At 41.1% G+C, this 21,404-nt stretch overlaps 1 protein-coding gene across 43 annotated transcripts in view; it reads right to left on the bottom strand.

Annotated features, from left to right (window-relative positions):
• The window catches only part of LOC119553043 (CUGBP Elav-like family member 4), a 279,958-nt gene that overhangs the window by 65,178 nt on the left and 193,376 nt on the right, over positions 1 to 21,404 (bottom strand). Inside the window, exon 1 of one of the 43 annotated variants that reach the window (XM_037863139.1) lies at positions 5,129 to 5,521. The exons of 41 other annotated variants lie outside the window; for them this stretch is intronic. The gene's annotated coding sequence lies outside the window, so the exon portion shown is untranslated. Of the gene's footprint in view, positions 1 to 5,128; positions 5,522 to 21,404 lie in introns of those variants that run through there. One more of the 43 variants, XM_037863152.1, reaches the window with a different exon arrangement.

Below are 21,404 nucleotides of genomic sequence, written 5' to 3'. Positions count from 1 at the left end.
TGAAATCAAAATAATACGAATAAGACCACAAAAAAAGTGAAATCAGTTTTAGAAAATAATAAGAGAAGAATTGTCAGTTTTCCAATTTTGCCAATTTTGATGTATTTATTTTTTTTTTTTCGTTTCAATCATATATATTTGATATAGAGCACGAACAAGTGTTACATAAAAAGGAAAGAAAAGAAGATAAAATGGGTGATATTTAGTTAAAATTGTCGTACAATTTGTTTTTTGTTTAACTTACAATTTACGAGAATTGAAATTAGCTATTCATAAGATACGTAATATATAAGTATGATATTTATATGTATATAGAACACACACGCAAACCATCTCGCACACACAGACATACAAGCTGGCCACGCACAGAGCTACTGAGTTAAGGATAGACATTGAAAGGTAATTGAACACTCTATGCCACTACTTGAAAAAAGAATTGGTAAAATTACGGGCGAGCATGAGGAAATATATGGCTTAAAAGTACTTAGAGTCTAGGTTTAGGTTAGTGGTTGGGCTGGTGGGTGAGCGATAGATGGTGGTGATCAGCAGGAGATTCTCTAAAATCTAATCAATATATCTACTGGCAAATGGATAAGGTCGCACAAACGGCAGCTGTCACGACTACCGCCTCTCAATTTCACATTTTCCATTTCTATTCCACATTTTTCGCTTTCCAAAAGCATATAAGCTGGCTGCAAGGATCCAAGGACACTCCGCACTCGCACTCTCACTCGTATCATATCGAAAATTGAGCGTCACATAATTGGCAAAACACTTGCCACAGACAGCACAGCACAGCCAAGCCAAGCCAGTCCGCCCCAGCTGGTGCTGCTGTCGCGTTAAAGTGGCAAAAGCAATCGAAGTAGAAAATAACTAATACGACACGTTGGCCCCATGCACACATGGCCTGCAGGCAATTGTCTTGTGTCCGGGTTAAGCCTAATGGCATTCGGGTTCCTGGTTCCAGGTTCTGGCCACTCTCCTTGCCCCCCCAAGCACGTGCAATAAGCCAAACAACGCCCCTGGCATGCTAAACAACAACAGGAATGGGGCAAAAGTGGAAGGGTTGGCTTAATAAAAATGTAAAGCACGTTGAAACGGAGGGCAGGACATGGTAAAAATAGTGCAGCATACTTTGCGGCGCCTGCTGTTGTACATATGAAATGGCATAGTTCAACTGGCTGTTAACAGTTGCGGCCGAGCCGAAAAAAAAGGGGCAAAAAAAGGTCAGTGGGTGGCAGGCAGGACAAAAGGATTTGCACAATGTTTAGCCTGGCGTTGCAGCAATTTTCTACAATTACCTGGGGCACAACGACACAGACCGGCAGGGATAAAATGCACACAGGGCTTTCAGTGATTCCCTTTTGCTTGTTCTCCACTTCTATACTTTTTTTTTTTTTTTTTTTTGGTTTTTACTTTCTTTTTTCGGTCTCTGAGCTAAAGGAAAGAGCAGTGAAAATAATATTAAAGGCCATTAGGCTCATATAGACAAGTTAAGTGGCTCCTGGTCTGGGTCCTTGGTCCTTTGGTCCTTTGCTCCTCCTGTGATTCCTTTGCCCGCCATGTGTGTGTGTGGCAGTTTTTAGATTTTATTTTTATGCCTGCCCGGGCAAAAGAAGTCATTAACGTGTCGTTGTCTTTGATGCCAACAGCCAAAGTGAAAGGGGGCAGTGCGGCAAGAAGAAAGCCAAATTAAATTAGCTAACCACATGGCAACTTTTGTGCTATACATGTGCTGCGCCGGCAGACGACGAGGACAGGCCACTAATTGTTGCACGTTATGTTTTTGCTTATCTTCCCATCCTGGATCCCCTGGATACAGCATCCAACAGCCAACATCCAGCTGCATCTTCAACGCTTTTTACCCCCTCCCGGGGGAGAGTAATTGTATTTTAAGTCCTGGCCAAAGGTGAAAAAGCCAGTCGCGTCTATGAATAATACAAAAAATTGTGGAGACAGCGGCGCCAGAGGATAAATAAAAAAAAGAGGGGAAAAAACTAAACACAAAGTCGCTGACAAAGCGAAAGTCAAAGCTCAAAGCTCATGTGTCCCTGAACTCCCTCCGCAGACCGTTCTTCTTGCCGTTTTTTCACTGTACTTCCTTTGACTGGCTGGCTGGCTGGGCACTGTTGCCAATTGACATGTAAATTGACGTTTAATGGCTGCTAATGAGCGTCTGAGGATTAGTTCTTCTTCCCGGCTAGTATGAGGACCCATTTGAATATCTAAATACTTCGGAGGAAGAGGAGTAGATAGATCTCAGATGAATCAGGTGTGCGTATTATGATGGAATTTCTCTACTCAAAAGCTGACTTTGCTTCAGGGATTACGTTCAATCTTGTGAGGGCTCTGCTATCCTGTTGCAGCTAATAAATCATGAAACAAACAAATAAATACTCCATTAATTTTCACAGCTTAGCCAGCATTCTGTGAACTAACTAAGCTACAAATGAAGATCCTGCCGTAATGCGACCAATTCATATCTGCAAAATGTTTTAATCTGATTATGGCAGATAGCTCAAACTGCTATGTAAATATGTTTAAGTTATTAATTATTTTGAGGGGATTTTCAAGCTCTCCGTTATAATTACAAAACTTTGTGGGTGCCGTCTTGGAATAATATTTGCTTGGCAAAAACTGATTGAAAACGAAACCCCCGAATCAACCCCCGAAATCATAGCCAGTATCCTGTATTTATGTGCTTGTATCTCTTGTCTGACCACGTTTATTTTGCTATAAATTATTGAAATTCTAATTACTTAGGCAGGAAATGGGTAAATGAGCACCAAATCGTATACTTAATGCTGTGCAACTGGCTCTTTATGTTGATATGCCCGATTTTCTTAGCAGATTGTAATGAAAATTTAATTAGAAATGTATATATACGTATATACATTGATTAAAGCCTAGAGTAAGTAGTTTTTCATTTGCATTTTTCCAGATTTTATTAGAGCCCTCTTCTACTCGTTGTGATTGATGATGTGCTTCGTTTGGGGAGTGTGGGACTGAGTGACTGGTAAAAGGAAACTAATTAATATGTAATTAGTGACACTCATTTGACATGTAACGAGGCTAATGTAAAAATATTCCGGAATCTCTACTTTGGAAATAAGAAGGGGTGAAGTTCAAGGGAGTGGGAAATTCATCCTACTCCAAACCTTTGATTAAAATGTAAATTACTCCGCGTGCAATCAATTCTTCTGCCATATGCTAAAGCCCAATCTGGGGCATCAGCTGTGGCAAATGTTATGCTGCCCCATCAATATTACCCTGAATTGTTGGCCAAGTGTGCCTGCAGGCGCTACTGGATAGTCGACAACATCCCATTTTTATGGCACCCAGACAGTCTGAAAGTCATCCCCCCCCCCGAAAAAAGCCCGTGGAGGTGTCAGTATTTATATGGCAAATAAGCTAAATGCTCCCTTTATGAGTCCCTTAGCAAACAGTTGGTGTCGTCGCCCGACAATTGTGTGGCAATTGTCAAAAGTCCCCCCTCAGTCTTTTGACGTTTAAATATGGCTAGAGATAACTCAGCTTCCACAACAACTCCCCAGATTTCCCGTCTTTGTGTTGCCATTGTGTCGCGAATCCTTTGGGCCTCCTTCCGTCGACTTTTGTGCTTTCGAGTTTATTTGTCAGTTTGAAATTCTTCCGTAATAAGCGTAAAACTCGACTATAGGCTGGGGACAAACTGGCTGAGAAGCGAGAGCCAGGCCAAAGTTAGAAGTAAATTAGTTATTAGCCTTGTAAGTAGTTCAAAAGTTAAGCCAGCTGACATTTCAGTTTCTGAGCTTCTTCTTCTGAGTTTCTGGGAATTGGAAAGCGGCTAAGAAGGAGTCGCTAAAATGCGCCTAATTGTTAATTAGTGTCAGCGTGAATTTGCGTGCGGCTGCAGTGCCAGACATTTCCATAGTCACATTTTTAGGCACAAAAGTTTTCGTTCTGGCCAAAAGGGCCAAAAGTCAAAGGCAGACCGAGACCGGAAATAGGAAGAAGGCGGAAACTTTGTCTTCGTTGCTGTGGTATTGAAGTGTTAATTAATATTGAAAGGGATAAACTTTTGTCTGACTTGCTGAGTAGCGAAGAAAGCAAAGCCATTTGGGGTTGCTTTTAAAAGAAAATATTACTTACAAAAAAAAAGAGTTACTTTAAGATTGAATAGGGTTTTCTTTGGGTAATTGAATAACCCTTTGAACTATTAAAAACTTCAGTATCAGCCGTATTTTAAGCGTGATTCGTGCCTTCTTGGGACACAAAACATTTGCATTTCATTTTGCAGTCGGTGATAAATTTGGACTTCTTTCTTACCAACAGCATCCCCAGCCACTTGGAAAGGCAATCTTGACAAGCCATTAACATTTCATGTGCACCTTGTCTCCGCTTTTTTCCGCTGGCTTGACTATCACACTAAAAGTCAATATAAAGTAAAAATTTTTTATGACCCCGGGATTATCATTTTGCGCTGGTTTTGCTGCGGCTGCAGCTTCAGCTTCAGCTTCAGCTTCAGCTTGACATGAAACTGGCTGCACACTGTGGGTAACCAGAAATTGGCTATAAAAGGCCACCGACGACCAACGACCGACGACCAAAAGGTGCTCTCCATCGCTGCTCCTTTTGATATAAATAAATGTGTAAAAAATATAGAAATTTTTATTTTAAGTAGTGACGCGTCAGGGATAATGTTAATGGCACATGGCATTTTCATTTCAAACGCATAAAAGTGTCCGCAGTTCACGTGAAATGCTTAAAGAAAGAGGGAAAAATAAAGGAAAGTCGACGGAAAAAGGAAAATGTCAGCCGGAGAATGTCCTCTTTGTGGCTGTCGTTTATGTCTGTACAGATTTGTTTTTTATTTCATCTATATATGCACAAGATATGTGGGTATAATAAGGGGCAACTCACGATAAAGCGGAATTTAAAGTTTATGAGCGCTAGACGGAGTTCGTCCTGCATACGCTTGTATAATTATATGGTCTGCCTCCGTTTTATAACTCTTGGCTCTGGATTTTTAGAAATGGCCAAAAGACATGGCCGTAAATCTCACTGAACTCTTAAAATTTTTACTCGAATTAAAGCTTTTAAGAAATATATCTTAGTGCTAGACTTGATGTTAATATTTAATGCTTACTTTTTGGTTGTATGACTAGACTTAGTCTGCTTTGCTTGTTTTGCTTTAGTAACTTTGAGTACCGTGCTTTTTATTGTATTATTCTTGGAATGTAACGGAGTATTGGTAATTAAATTAAGTTCCTATTATATTATTTTTAATTTGATCTGTAGTTCAGCACTTCGTTTCGTTTTGAACTGGTGGGCTTAAAGCTCTGTCTAATTGAGGCACGGCTTATTACAATTACTTATCACGGCCTAATGAAACGGTTGACATTAACAAACTTTGATGCCTTTAAAGCACAGATTTTATATCTAATTTGAATGGACGTTTGCCGGGAGATCTCCTCTTGCATTTATACAATCGTCGAATTATTTGGTACTTAGGATCGTATATATTTTCCAAGCTTCCATTGTGAACTCCTTTTTAGTTGAACGCCTTCATTTCGATGCTTCTCACGCTGATAGCTAAATTCGTGTACAGATTTTTGAGTTTGGTTTTCGTATTTTTGGATGTTTTTCAAAGTTTTTGCAAAAAAAGAGAAGAGCAGAAAAAAGAAAGAGAAAAGTAAGAATAAATAAAGTTTTATAATCTCTGTTGTTGTTTGGGTTCTTCTGATTGGGCGTGGGTTTTTATTGTAGTAAAATATTTACTTTGTCAATGTTGTTGCATATTGTTAATTAATTGGTTTATTTGTTGTAGTATCTTTTTTTCAATTTGATGTATTTTTATACTACGGAAAAGAGCAACACGAAAACAATGCACAACAAATGTTTACGTGGCACAACAATACAAAATTGCTATTTAAATTTCTGCGGCAAGTCGCTTGAAGAGGTACGTAAATAAGAGTAGATATATCACAACATTTAACATAATCGTTTAAGTCTCTCCTGAATTGTGTCGACTATTTTCAGTGGTAAACTGTACGCACAACATCGAAAAACAACAACACAGAGGTATAAAATTTTATTGGGGGCAAAATAAACAGAAAATTTAATTAAGATAAATATGCGGGGGGCGGGAAATTTATGGGTGTTAGAATGGAAACGGAAAAATTCAGCTAAAACTTTATTAAAGTACGATATATATATACGGGTACAAATTGTCTGATATTTAAGAGCATCAAAGTTTGATATGTCACTGATTTGATGGAGATATTATACGCCTATTTGATACGTAATAAAGAATTAGGTAAATATTATAAAATACACGACAACAACAGACGGCATAGGCGTATTTACGGAAATAATGGTGGTTACATATCGATATATAGTAATAGTAAAGGTAACTAGTCTAGATGCTAGCAAAATATAAAGACCTATGGCCAAAGAATTACCACAATAGCAATACATTTTTGTAAGTTAGGTGCGGAATAAAACTAAATGCCCTCTATAGATCTGAAAAACAAAGTCTTCCATCATTTATGCCTCCCCCAAATGGCCTTAATTGAATACATATTGCCTGACTTAACCCTTGGAAAACAACACTCTCCAAGTAGCAAATCAATGCAAAACTTCAGGCGTAGCACACTCTTCAACACCTTGACAGCAGCTGATGCCACAAATCAACAAACAAAATCAACAAAGTGAGAGAAAGGGGGAGAAATGGGGGAGAAAGGCGGAGAAAGGACATTGCAACCAAGTCAAGTTCGTCAATCAAATTGCTTTGGGAAGTTTTAACAGAAAATGGTTCAATAAACATGTCTTACATAAAACATTTTAATTAAATTATATTTTCCACCCCTCTATCCGTCTCTCTCTCTCTTTATAGCCCAGCAGTGTGTGTGTGTGTGTGCTAGTGCGTTTTGCAATATTTATCAATTTTCCAAGAGTCATCACAATAACCATACGTCTTCATCTAGCCCCAAACACAAATACAAACACAAACACACACATACACTCACACAGCCCCACTCACACAGGCAAACAAAAGTGTTTTAGCGCTCTTCATGCACATCACTCATTTACACGAAGGGGTAGAGAGAGAGAAAGAGAGGGGTAGATTGAGTGAGAGGGAGACGGAATGATAGAGGGGGGTGCGCTCTACTTTAATTTAATTTTTGTGGTTGCTTTTCCTTGTTGCCGTAGTTGTAGTTGTTGCTGTTTGTTTGTTTGTTCGTTGCGCGCAATTAATTGAACTTGCAGCAGACTCAGACTATTGACAGCTGAGGGGGGAGGGGGTGGGGGTTTTGCTGGAATGGCAAGGACTGTAAGGAAGGAGCGCCAAAGGACCTCCCCTTCGGAGCAGAGCTGCTGCTGCGGTTGAGTCGATGAACACTTAAGCCGCACTCAATGCACCCCGCTCGTTACCCGTTACGCCTTTCGGAATTTAACTAAGACAAACACCGCAACGAAAACAACAGAAACGGACTGAGCCACACACAGATACTATAGGGTGGACCTTGTTCGTATAAATGAAGGAATGCCACAAGAAGAGATTGGGAACTATTCGCCCTTAGGGTTTGCCTAATAAAAGCTGTGCTGTTATTATTTAAATGGTTAATTAAATAATCATGAATTTGATAAGGCATTCAACATAAACTCATTATAGGCTATTTTTGATTTAATGCGAAACAACAATTTTAAACAATGTTTCAGCCTTAAATTACGAAGGAGGATATGAATCCCGTCCAACTAATACAGCACAAGCCCCTAACAAATTTATAAAAACTAAGGAGAGTTAGATCTATAGACTTTGAAACTGTGTTACCAATAAAAGAAGCTTGAGCTTGGAAATCTCTAAGTGAAATTTTAGCTATACCTTTTAATTCATTGCTTGTCTGACTTTTTCTGAAACATTGTTAAAATCTTAAGTAGTTCTTGAGGTTATGTTGTCAAAAATGTTTAATCAATTTTAAAGTTACTTAAATTTTTATACTTCTTACTAACACTTATTGTAGGATTTACTAAAAAAAAGATTTTCCAAACAATTTGTGGGTTATGTGTACATATTATGGTAACTTAAGGTAAGAACACAATTTTCTCAGTGCTGTTTTCTCACCCACATCTTAAACTTAAAGAAGGCTTGAAGCACAGAAAACGTATGGAAAATTACAGTTAGCCTGGGGACGGCTCTAATTCAATCCAACAAAGGTCCACCCTAAGCTACACAATCACTCGGACAAATACGGCAACACAAGTTTTGCAGTTTGTTGCCTTTCCCGTTTTGGTATATGAAATGCTTTCGGGTCTTATGTTGGCTTAGCAGCAAACTTGTCTAAGCTTTCGGCCAAGACAGATAGACGGGGCCTGTGGAGATGCTTCGCCTGCAATTACAATTACGCATGGAGGGGGAGACAAAACGGCAGTGGATGATGAAGAGCGGCCAACGGTAATTGTAATGGCCGACAAAGTTGGCAAGACGTTTAGCAATTTAACGCACATTTAACCTGATGCAGCAGTAGCATCAGGATCCCCTTTAAAGCCCGGATCTCCTTTGACTTTCAACTACTTAGCGACCAGTAGTAAGGAACTCCACATCCTGGTCAAGGCTCTCGCCTGCCAGCCTCTAAAACATATTGCACAATTACTTGGCACGAACACACACACACACAACGAGGGTAAAAAATAAAATAGCTAACGAAATTTATGTTATTGTTTGTCTGACTGCCTGGCAGCTACGGGCAGAAAGGACTATTCGTACCTTGGTCCTGCAACTCCCTCCCATATTATTTGCACATATTTCTGGGCATGTGTGTGTGTGTGTGTGTGTGTTGGCCCTGTTTGTTGCAACATTTTATTTATCGCACTGGCCATAAAATGCACGCTGGGGGCATTTGTAACAATTTCGCAGCCGCACACAATGGAGGATCCAAGCCCAGGTCCTTTCAGCCCTCCTCCCACAATTCATTCCCTTTTCGCCTTTCTTAGTCAAGTTAAAATATTACAACATCATGCTTAAAAGTCACGTTTAAACGCTGACGACGACGGCGCTGAAAGATTATTGCATTTTTAGACTCCGGGTTCGGTTCCCCTTTTCCCTGCGCCCCGGAAAAGCACCTGGCTTGCTGGATTCCACCTGCGCACAGCCGCACAATCACAAACAAACGTAGTTCATTTCAGTCAGACGTCGTCCTTGTCGTCCTTGTCGTCCTGCGCCTGCCTGTCTGTGAGTGCCGGCGAAATAAGTAATAGTGTTGCAACGTGCCTGCCGCATTTTATTTCCTCTCCAGCCAGATACCAGGATTCAGGGGGTTAAGGCCGGGCGCTTTCGGGGGTTAAGGTGGCAGATCCTTGGAGCTGGGGATTTTGCTCGCTGGCAAGCCATTGATTGTATAATTCCTGTGTTGCGAGTGAAAATTGTATATGCTTGATGTCTGATTGAATTGAATTGATGTGAGAAAGTGACTGCCCCCCCTCCCCTACCCTCCCCTCCCTTCGTTTGGCTTTTGCGGTTGCGAAACCAATTTATTTGCTTTGCCAATGCGCAGGATAGAGAGAGAGGGAAGGACTGTATTTATTTTAAATAGCACTGGCAAGGTGTATCTTTCCTCTTCCGACTCTGGCCCAGAAATCCTTGAAAGCCAAAAATGATTTCATAAGATGAAAAGCGCTTTTCCCACAATATTTCGTGTGGCGGGGTTTGAGCGAGCCGGCAGGAAAAACCACAACAATTTTTGGCAACTTTGTGGCTTGGCAGATTGAAATGTTAGTGGAAGGCTGTGAAAGATGCGGCATTGGATGGGAGTACATATAGAACAGGTAAATGCAATCAAAGGTAATGACAATTAAAGCAAATTGCTGAAGGTAGAGGGAAAGTAAGGATTGTATCTTGTATTGATACAACTGTGTTTTCAGTGTCTAAGGCGTATTCAATTACTTTTAAAGGATGAGCTGGGGAGAGCCCCCAGGATACAATGTCAGAAAGGCAAAAGTCACTTTTTCAATTTTCAAAATTAAAAAAAAACGAGAAAATTCAACGCACACACGAGTAAATCACTGAGTTACTGTGTCGCATTGATAAACCCTTATCAAGCTGCCTCTTTTTTCCAGGCACACACACTTTGCACTCCAACCCCAAGAACGTTGACACTCTGTCAGGGGGCACGCAACTCGATGGGGAAAAAGTCACTAAACGGAACGCGGAAGTCTGACAAGGGTGAATGGGAAACCTGCCCGAAAATAAGGCCTGAATTTAAAAGTCAGGCAATGTAGCTCGCATATTAAAATCTATAAAATATGCTTGTGACTGCTTTACGACTTGAAAGGCGGCAGCTATGTATGTACAAAAAAAAAAGTTCAATATTTGTAAATCTTCTGCCGTCGGCCGCTCGACTCCTCCAAAATGGCTACCAGGCTCTCGTTCTTTATGGGTTAATGGTGCGAAAACGTGACTTAATGTGCGTGTGTAAGAATTTTTTACGCTCCTGGGGAGCCAGAGAGTTATGAATCCAGGGGACGGGGGGAGCCCATCTGGTGCTCAAAGGTCAAAGCAATTTGAGGCTACCAAGGGCTCGTGGATTTTAATAGAAATGTCAGACAGTCTGGCTTTAAGATGGGCATCTTTGGTTATGGTATATTAAAGGCTTTATTAGGCCCTCATTTAATTATCTATTTTTGGCCAAAACTATCTTATAGCGGAAGTGAGTTTAGCGTAGATGACAAATCCCCATGCTAAATATGCTTAATTGCGGCAGACACACACACACACACACTCACACACAGAGGAGCTTACAACGTGCTGTACATATGCTTAATGAAGCTTATAACTCTCTGCACCCATACACTTGCAGCCTGTGCAACACGTACGTGTCCTGACAATCCAGGCAACAGGCAGCATATGCCATCAACTGGAGGCCCGCCAGGCGAAATAATTATAAAGCGCTCGCAGCGGCGGAAGCAGCAACGGAAATGTTACCGTTATACCTGTGCAAAAGCACGTGCAAGGGGGCGGCGGGCAGAAAAGGGGGCGTGCCAGGTGGCATGAGGCATGAGGCATGAGGCATCCTGGTTGCGGGTGCAAATTCTAGCACTGCCAGCCGTTTAGTTTAGCATAATGACAGGCACAGGAGCATGGCCCCGAAATGGAGACAGGGATACTGGGAGGGTTTTTGGGTGGTTTCCAGCGGGTTTTAGGGTGGTGCAACAACTGGGGGCAGCCACTAAACCAAGCCACATTAGCTCGGCAGCAAATGTGGCAAGGCGTGTTAATAACTCACTGTGCTACGAGTGCACTCCGGAGAGCTGAGCTCTCTCTCTCTCTCTCTGTCTACCTCTTGGTTTTAAGTTTTCGGATTTAATAATAAAGTTGGGGTCGCTGCAAGGACGAAGGACGAAGGAGTGGTAAGTTTGTCGTCGCATCTTGACGTGTAATGGGGCCTGGTCCTGGCAGGATCTGGCCCGCTGGCACTGCATGTTTTCCATGCATAATGCATAATTTCGTTTCATCATCTCGGGGCTGCCGGCTGCCAAGGATTCCTGCCTCTCGTCTCGGGCCTAATTTGCTGCATAATGAAGCGTGTAGTGGGTTCTGAAACTCCCAAACTCCCAACTCCTGTTTTGTTTCGGGCTGCATTGCAATTTCGTGTGCGAAATATTCTTAGTGCTTGTCAGGGATTTGCTGTATTTAAGCTAGATAATTGGATAACATCCATCAGGTTGGTGGTTGGGGGGGAAACCTAAACCTAATGAGATACACATTCGACGCTTCCACATCCGCAGCTGCGACCGCTGTGACATTTCATCTAGAATCAATAATCTCCTCTTTTTTTCCGGCCAACAACCCTCTGGCTCTGCTTTTGTTAACCTGAAACTAACGAAAAATCCCAGGGAAAAGCTCCTAACCACAGCACACACACACACACACACACACCTTTAATGTGAGAAGGACTCTGTATGTGTGCTTCATTATTATTATGGTTGTTCGTCCTGTTTTTTCTATATATATACACCCACATATATTTATCTACCTGTCCCTGTCAGTATTATTTTTGTCGTATTGTTTGCTTCCTTGTCACTGCCATTGTTATTTTTCGTATTTTTGTCAGCGCCTCCTTCAGAGTCCTGAATCCAGGATCCTTTGATGGGTACATCCATATGTGTGTGTGTGTGGCTTGTTTTCGTTGTTAGTTTTTAGCTCGGTTGTTCGATTTTCGTCACTAATGAGCAGCCGTAAAGGCGAGCGGTGAACTCGAGAAGGGCGTGACGCAGGTAATGTCCTTTGGACACTGGTGTCCTGTGAGTGTGAGAGTGTGTGTGTGGGTAAACAATGTATTTTATTTGTGTGTTTACGTTTTTAACAGCCCTCCGACAGCTCCGACTGTCTTGTTGTCCTGCCGATTTGGGTCAATATGCGAGCTAACTCTACCCCTTCCATCTATCTATATACATATATATCCTTTTACTAAGATCCTTTAGGTCTTCGTGTCGGGATTTTTCATTTGCCTAATGAATTCAATTATTTATTTACCTTGAGTTATTTTTCTTAGCCACGCTTTCAGCGACAGTCTCTGATTTGATTTTGCGTGCTCGCCTTCACTTCGATGAGAAAAAAACGAGCGGTGGGGACATTTCTAATTAATTTTGTACAAATTACATGGGTGTCGTGCAAAAGGGGGTAGGAGAGGGGCTACAAAAAGTGAAATTTAATTAGTGCAAGAGCAATATTTAATTGGAAATGAAGTACTAATTAAACGGCGACGCAACGATCCTGGGGTCACTTTGCACTTTTGCAGTCAATTGCAAATGCAACTGACGGCGATTCAAGCACAAAATTAATTAACACTCAGCCACACACAAACACACACACACACACACACACACACACACACACACACACACACACATACTAACCCTCATTGTGCTAAAAAGGGCACACAAAAATATGCAATTAAAATTGTAGTCGCTAAAGTTATTAACAACAGCTAAACAATAATAATTCGCAATTTTACCACACAAACACACAGTAACGCAAATAATAAACTAATTAAATCGACAGAGGCCTCTATATACGTAATGTGCTTAATAATTTGCTAAATAAATTGCTTTTTGGCCAATTCAATGAAAGTGTCAAATGCACAAATGAGAGCCAAACCAAGCCGAATTCCGTGTTGAAGTTGAACCCTTTTTGGAAAAGCATCTCAGATACAGGATCAGCAATAAAAATAAGTCAACAAAGAGAGACAGAAATTCTTGGGTTGCAGAGTGAAGAATTTAGGAATTCAGTTGAAAAGATTCTTGGCATAAGTATATGAAACTGTTTAATGGTATTGTTAGTAGATCACAAACTTACTGCGAGCTTAAGGCTAGAACTTCGGGTAGAGAGAACTTGAACTTACCTGTAAGAAAAGAGAATTTAAATTAAATTCAAGGATTTAAAGAATTAGACAGTAAATATTTTTATGGGGATAAGCTTCTGCAGACAAATCAATTTGTGAGATACCAAACTATATTTGCCATTGCCGCACGTTTATGGGTAACACAATTTGTTTTATATTATTATTTGCATTTTTTACCGCCCGCCTCTGCCGAATTTGCTTTTTTTGTTTGGTGCCAGATCCCTATTCACATCAATCCAATGCTAACAGAGTTCTCTTGGTGTCGAGCTGCCCTTTTTTCAGGCTTTTCAATTTCGCATATACCAAATATTTTTTATGTTTTCACCTCCACAACCCCCGGTTTTTGTGTGTGAAACGAGAGTTCTCTCCGCTTTTCGTTTCTCGTCTCTTTTTTTTTCCATATTTTACATGCAAATCGAATTTTCCTCAATTTTAATTGGATTTTTGATTGGTTATACTTGTGTTTATATACGCACATCTCGTTTGGGTGGATCAAGCCCTCGACTCAACTGCTCTCCCCCCTCGATATTCAGAGTATTTATTTGTAAAAATATATAAAAATAAATATAGCTATATATATTTGCATCGTTCAAAATGCTGCCTACACTTCAATTATTTTGGTTTTAAATTTGATTTTTGATTCTCATGTTCGTTAGTTTGTTACACGATGTAAGTTGAGAGTTTACAACAAAATCAGGCGAAATATGCAAATTCGTCATGTGCTCGAACAGTCTGATCTGGATTTTGGCAAATTGTTGAATTTCTGCCGAGTTAACCGATTTGCCTCGATTTAAATGTTTATTCTTTTCGATAACAATTAATTTTCACGGGCTGCACATGAAAATTGAAATATAATTAAGGCCCAGCGATGCGAACCACAAGTTTTCCGAACTTTGTAGAGTAACACCTTTTTATTTTTTTGGAAAAGCCCCCATCTAATCTAATGATACCTTTCCAGCAGTTGGCCTGGGCAATTAACCGAGTCGCGCACAAATTGCTGGCAATTTGTACAAACTTTTAATTGAAGACGACATGAAGAGACTTTCCCCCTACACACATCCATGTACTTAGTAAGGGAACAAGGGAATTCCCCCTGTACGTATGTATATATATATATATAATTTTGAGCACACAGCCCCGAGGGCATTGGAAATTGGTGGGGACAACTGACAACATCAAGGCAGGTCTCCCCGTTGGCTTAGTTTCCTACTTATAATTACAATTGAGACCGCGGTGGCTGCAATGATTGTAATTATGTCCTCCACTCCTGTAGCTCCCAAAAAAGTATCTACAGGTAAGCCAAAACGAGGGGAGAGATGAGGCAATTTCGAAATAAATCACTTTTGGTTCGGTTTTTCACTGGGCAGCATTTGGGCGCTTGGCAAGGACTTATGCTGATTAGTAGCAAAAGCGACACAGTAAATTTGAATGTCAGAGGGTGGGTGGGAAAAAGCGCCCAGCAACACCCAGTAACACCCATAACCACCCACTTTCACCCCCCACAATGCCCTGTCAGGCATTCGAAATGATTTATGCAATGAGCTCAAAAAGATGAAAGTTGTACATTTTCATATTTTAATTGCTTTGCTCTCTTAATACTTTTGGGACCAGGCTCAGGTCTCGTTTGCTTTTTATTTATTTTTGCAACTGCTTTGCTTTCTTCTCCGTATTCCTTGTTACGCTTCTATGGGTCTTTTGAAGTCCTTGCGGGTGGCTAAGGACGAAAGGAGGAGGTCCTGGGAGTACTTCTGTGTGTGTGTGCGTGTGGGCCTCGTAGTTAATGTAAATGTTTGCTGAGAAAATTTTACTAATTTTATAACAAGTTGCGGTTTGTATTTCTGTTGCGTTTTCAGTTTTCCCATTTCCTTGGGCTTTCCCACCCTCGCTGTCATTTGGGCTTTCTTTTTTTTTGTTTTCCCCTCCCCTTTTTTGCGGCAGGAAAAGTAGATTTCGTGTATAAGTAAGCATTTCGCATTTATAATTTATGGCTTTGTATTTGTCAATGGCATTATTATTTCTCATTTTTATGTTTGTCCATTCACCTTGCCTTGGCCTGTATATTTTATGGGGCATTTAGCATTTGAAGTCCTAAAATGTAGGTTTATGGAGTGACAGGCAAATTTGACAGCCAGGAGCTTTGCGTTTCGCTTTTAAAAAATGATAATGAAAACTTTTCCTTGCAGTAGAGGGGGAAAATGGTTCCTTGGCGGCAGTTTAACATTGATTAAAGTGGAATTGTTTTTGTACTTCTTCTATGGGCTTTTCGTTGGGGCCTCCACAGTTTAACCCATGTCACGCAATAAATCTAAAATGTATAGAGACCGAAACACAGGACCCGTTCAGGTTTCGAGGCAATTTGCAAACACATTTTCCATACGCACATTTGCCACTAATTATGCGCAAAATTTCTAGCTCAAGGGCTCCAAGCAATTAGCAGGGCACACACACACACACATATATCAACCCACCCACCCACTTTACATCCCTCTCAAGCAATTTACATTGAAATTAAACAAAAACTATGAGTGTGTGTGAGGGGGAATGGCTCATTTCCCATTTTCCTGTGCATGTGGCCAACATTAATGCAACAAATTATGTTTAGACCGCGCGGACTCGGGGAAAAACTCCAAATGAAAATAAACCGCAACATTTTTCATTCGTATAGAAAATGAAGAAGCGGACTTGGGAGCCCTGGGATCTGAGGGGGCGAATATCACACGGGAGCAATATAACCGGTTTGTATGCCACAAAAGCAATTTTATGATTATAACAGCCGAGGCCCGGTCGAGTCCTTCCCGGTCCCGGCCCCGCCCACGAGTCCTTCCACCGCCCCCTTTCCGCCCATTTCTCCCAGGGAACGATGTGCAATTAGGCGCCATAAAAATGGCTAACCGCCCCAGATGGGCGGGACTGTTTGTCTTCTTTCCGTTGTTTTTATTTGTTTCGTTTGGCAGCCCGCACAACCCGCACAAAATTCGCTGTATTTTTAATTTAAAATCCACAACGAAACGTGAGCAGCGCAAGAAAAGAGTGATAGACCAGATGGGATGGCGGTGGAAAAGTTCATTGAAATATCTAGGTGGCGCACAGTGGGGTGAGTGGGTAACAAGGTCAGAATATTCACTTGGTTCACTTTTTTATGATCAAGAATGATTGCTTTATAAATTCATATGACTAAAATAGCATGTTTGAAAAAAGGTTAAAATTTTGTCCTTCGATCAACAGAAAAACTTAAATGCAGAATATTAGATAATTCCAACACAAACTCATAGAGGTATCCCACTTCTAAATCGGAATCGAATTACCGAAGATATGAAAATTAGAAGTTCAGTTTTGGGTCCCATTCTGAAAACCATTGGAACTACGAAAAAATCGAACATGAAAATGGGTTAAAATTTCGACCATCTTGGAAAGGAGAAATTTAAATGTAGAATATTAGAGAATTCAACCACAAATTCATTGAGGTATCCCACGTCCAAATCGGGATAAAATTACCCAAGTTATGAACGTTCCCATTCTGAAAACCATTGGAACTACGGAAAAATCGAACATGAAAATGGTTTAAAATTTTGACCATCTTCAAATGGTAAAATTTAAATGTAGAATATTAGAGAATTCAACCACAAATTCATATAGGTATTCCACTTTAAAATCTGTATAAAACTACCCAAGTTATGAAAATTAGAAGTCAATTTTTTGGTTCCCATTCTGAAAACCGTTCTAACTACTGAAAAATCGAACATAAAAATGGGTTAAAATTTTGACCATCTTCAAAAGGTAAAATTTAAATGTAGAATATTAGAGAATTCAACCACAAATTCATAGAGGTATCCCACGTCTAAATCGGGATAAAATTACCCAAGTTATGAAAATGAGAAGTCCAGTTTTGGGATCCCATTCCGAAAACCATTCTAACTACGGAAAAATCGAACATGAAAATGGGTTAAAATTTCTACCATCTTGAAAAGGTGAAATTTAAATGTATAATTTTAAAAAATTCAACCACAAACTCATAGAGGTATCCCACGTCTTAATCGGGATACAATTACCCAAGTTATAAAATTTTTCGGAAAATTCGGAATTTTTGGAATTCAATCACAATATACTCCATATATTGGTTTGCTATGCAAAGACAAATGCAATTACAGTTTTATGGTACTTTGGCTACTTATAGTTTCCTTCTTGAAGATATGCCATTAACATTAACGTCCCTTCCATCGACCGGCTTTTGCTAACCACATTAACGCTGACTTCGAGGGGAAAGGGCCCTAAATTATGGTTATTGTTTATGGTAAAACACGGTAAAGGTCGACGGCTAGTCAAATTGGCTGTGCAACCCCCTCCACAATCTGCTGTGCTACCCCTTTTCAAGCTGCCACTGTTTAGCGCAAAAAAAAGAGAAAGAAAATATTTACACTGTATTGCGCCGAGCAGTTTTATAGAAATTTATGAGGTTTATAGTGTCGTGCCATTTCGTGTTGGTTCGGCTTGCTTAAAAGTCCCTCGAGATGTAATCAATTACTTAATGCTATGGAAGAAAGCCCCCTTCCCAGTAACATTCCCATCCCAGTCCCCATCTCCCCCAGCGACTCGACGCCAAACAAAAGCCATTACGCTGAAACTTTTCAATGAAGCGTTGCTCGTTGGTTCGTTCGCCGGATCGTTCAGACCCGTTTTTAGCTCCGTTCGTCAAGGATTCCGGGAGGCGGAGGACTATTAGCTGCCTGGTTGGGATGATGTCCTCGATGTCCTCGTTGTCCTCGCCCTCTCTCTCTCTATTCGGCACAACGCCTTGCGGGGGCATTGCCACAGCTGATGTATTATTATGGCCCTCTAGATTGGGCTCTGTGGGCTGGCTCTCTGTTATTAATATTGTTTTTTCCCTCTGTCTCCGGCTCGGCGGGTCCTGCGAGTCCTGCGAGTCCTGCCAGTCGCTCTCTTTCGTTGGCCCGGCTAATACTGGCGAATCCCCAGCGCATTACGTGCCGAAGGTAAGCAGGCAGCATGTCATCAGAACACGCCCACTTGAATTTTGAATGAGGTTTGGCAGTCGTAGTCGTCGTCGTCTACGGTTTTTAGGTTGAGTTTACAGTAAAATAAATATTTAAGTGGAGCCTGTGCCCACGACGACGACTCCTTTCCACTGGGGTAAGTCACTTGAGCGTTTGTTGGCACGTAAAAGACATCATAATTAGCATTGGGCGCTCGAAATTAGTGTGGCAAAGGTTAAAAAGTGCAAAAACGTGTGCTGGAAAATGGAAAACAGGGGGTGCGGGTGGCAAAAGCAAGTGAGTCACCGACTGGAATAGGAATAGGAATAGGCCAGGCCAGGAACAGGACACAGGCGAGGAAGACAGCATCCTGGCAGAAAAGCAGAAACTTGCAAGAGCCAATTTCCGTGTCATAAAACTTGAAAGCTTTCTCGAAAGACCGAAAACAATTTGCATGCGAAATTCAATTTGATAATGGCAGCATGCAAAATTGGCCAAAGGTTCGGTGTCTTCTGCCTGGAAAAGTTTTGGCCTACGACGCCCTGGACAAAGCCTGGCCAGGTAGCACTCTAATTGGGTCAGGGCGGAAGGAAATCTAAGCTGGCCAGAAGCAGGAGCTGGAGAATTCCCGAGTTCAATAATATTTGCCTCGGCGATAAAACAAAGGAGCAAAGTTTTAAATTACCAAGAGACGATGGGCAAACATTTATATATTTTTGGGGAACGGGACACAAACACAGACAGACTTAGCCGGCGAATGAAACCCAGACGTCGACGGTCGATGTCGATGGCTTTCTGTCGCCACAACACCCGTAGAATTTGTGTAATTTGACCCAGAGCAAATGTAAATAGAACTGCGACTGGCTGAAAGGGCGTTAAATTGTATAACTTAATGAAACGTCGTTGGGCAGAGCCAAGTTGAGCAGCAAAAGCGGCCAAAGCAGCAGCTGGGCAACCAGTCAAAGCAAACCGAAAGCCAAAACCAAACCAAACTGAACCTTTCCAACCCGAACCGTAGCAAACCGACCTCGAGATGGAGGTTTAGAAGGGGCGCCGAGCTGAGCTGCTAACCAGAAAACCAACAGCACCAGCAGAGTCAAAAAGTAAGAGGAGTCCTTCTACCCAGTGCCCATTGCCCAGGGTGAGATATCCTTGCTTTGTGTCCTGCGTCCTATGTCCTGTCTCTCCGCTTTCCTTTTCGCCCGTTTGTGGCTGGCCATGTGCGGATTACGTTTGACTTAATGCAGTCGGGCAGCGAGGAAGGAAAAAAATATGGGAGAAGTGGAGACTCCACACGAAGAGGCAGCAGAAACTGTTGCACGCCATGCCACGCCCACATTAAATTAAAATTAAAATGCTAAAATTTCCCAGCTCAAGCTGTGGGCGTTGGTACACACGCCCCTTTGCCACAGACCTTCTCCACCAACCCACTTTCAACCTCCACCGCAGGCCTTAAAAATGCAAAGCAAAATAGTTTTTAATTAAAAGGTCTGACTGTCACAGTCATGCTGCTTACACTCGAGGTTGCGACATTAGGTAGAGTGCCTACAGAGCTGGATTTCGGAAATCCAGGGAACTTTCAATAAACCTGTTTGTGGTTAATATCTAAATGCTGCTATATAGGTTGTTTTAAAGTGATATTTATTTAAAATAAAACAAGATTTTCAGATAGAGAAGCTTAAACATTTAAAGCTCCAAGGGCTTATAAAAAATGATTATTTTTTTTTAGCATCACATTTAAAAATTTAAATATTAAGAACAAATCGATCCTTATTGAACTCCTAGCCTAAACTTCAATAAATAAATTTTTTTCATTGAATTTTATAAATGTATTGTATAAATGTATTAAAAAAAATATGATCAAAGATTGTAAAAGAATGTTTTAATATTCTCTTTGAATATCAAGAGTTGTTTTAGTTTAAAAGGGTACTTACTAATAATTATAAATTTACATATTTTTAAAATATATTTGATCTATTTCTCGATGGTGAAATTTTGTTCTTCCCTCGGGAGTGTTTTCCTCTGAAATATTGGCATTACCTACCGCACAGCCGACGAGTAATGGCCCAATCACAAACTAACCCTGCCCTTTGATTTACCCACCTCAGCGGGTCTCAATTAAGGCGGCCAAGAATTTTTCGGCAGCCCAACCCCACCGCAAGTCAACAAATAATTTCTATGCAAATATTTTACACTAATTATTTCAAATATTTTGCATGCGGCGGCGGCGGCAACTGACGGATGGGTAAATATTCCCTTCCATTTAGGAAGGGGATTCGTCTGTCTGTCTGCTGCCAAAAATAGTTATTTGCTCAAATTAAATATATACATTTGTGTTTCGTATTTGCACTGGGCAAATATGTCTATGTGTTCGAGTCCCACCCTATTTCTATCCCTCTCTCTGTCTGTGTGTTTGTGTTGAAACAAAATTATTTTATGGCGTTTGCGTTGGGTAAACGCACAGATACGATGGCAGACAACCAAAGGCGGTGAGTCAGTGCGCTGGCCCTCGGAAAACTATGCAATAGAACCCCCAAAAGCTCTTCAGAGTGGCAAAAAGGAGGAGGAGAATCGGGAACCGAGCAATTTTCCAGCCTTTGGGCACGCCTTTTGTTTGGACACAGGCGCTGAAATTGATTAAGTTTGTTGCCTGCCAATGGAAAAGGCACTCAATCAAACGCCGTTCGTTCGATTCGCCCGGCGACAAGGCAAAAAAGTGTCATTGAAAGCGAGCACGAGGTGCACAAGTGCCTACCGAAATAAATGAATCGATGAATGGAGAACACAGCGGGGAAAATCCACTGGTACTAGTAGTGGAACTGGTACTGGTACTGGCATTCAAATCAAGTCAAACGTGAAAACGTTGACTTTACACTCACACGCACCTGAAGGACATGGAAATGGAGAACCTTCTATGTCTATTGATCGCCGCGGAGATTGCAGCTCGGGCTGCGAAAATGAAAAATGGATTTGCAAGAGCAAGTGGCTTCAAGTGGCTGATACTCAGACGCACTTTACATACTGCACATAG

Source organism: Drosophila subpulchrella, chromosome 3L (assembly GCF_014743375.2).
Source record: "Drosophila subpulchrella strain 33 F10 #4 breed RU33 chromosome 3L, RU_Dsub_v1.1 Primary Assembly, whole genome shotgun sequence".
Taxonomy (NCBI): domain Eukaryota; kingdom Metazoa; phylum Arthropoda; class Insecta; order Diptera; family Drosophilidae; genus Drosophila; species Drosophila subpulchrella.
Note: the sequence above shows the minus strand (reverse complement) of the source record. Positions and strands in the feature narration are given on the sequence as shown.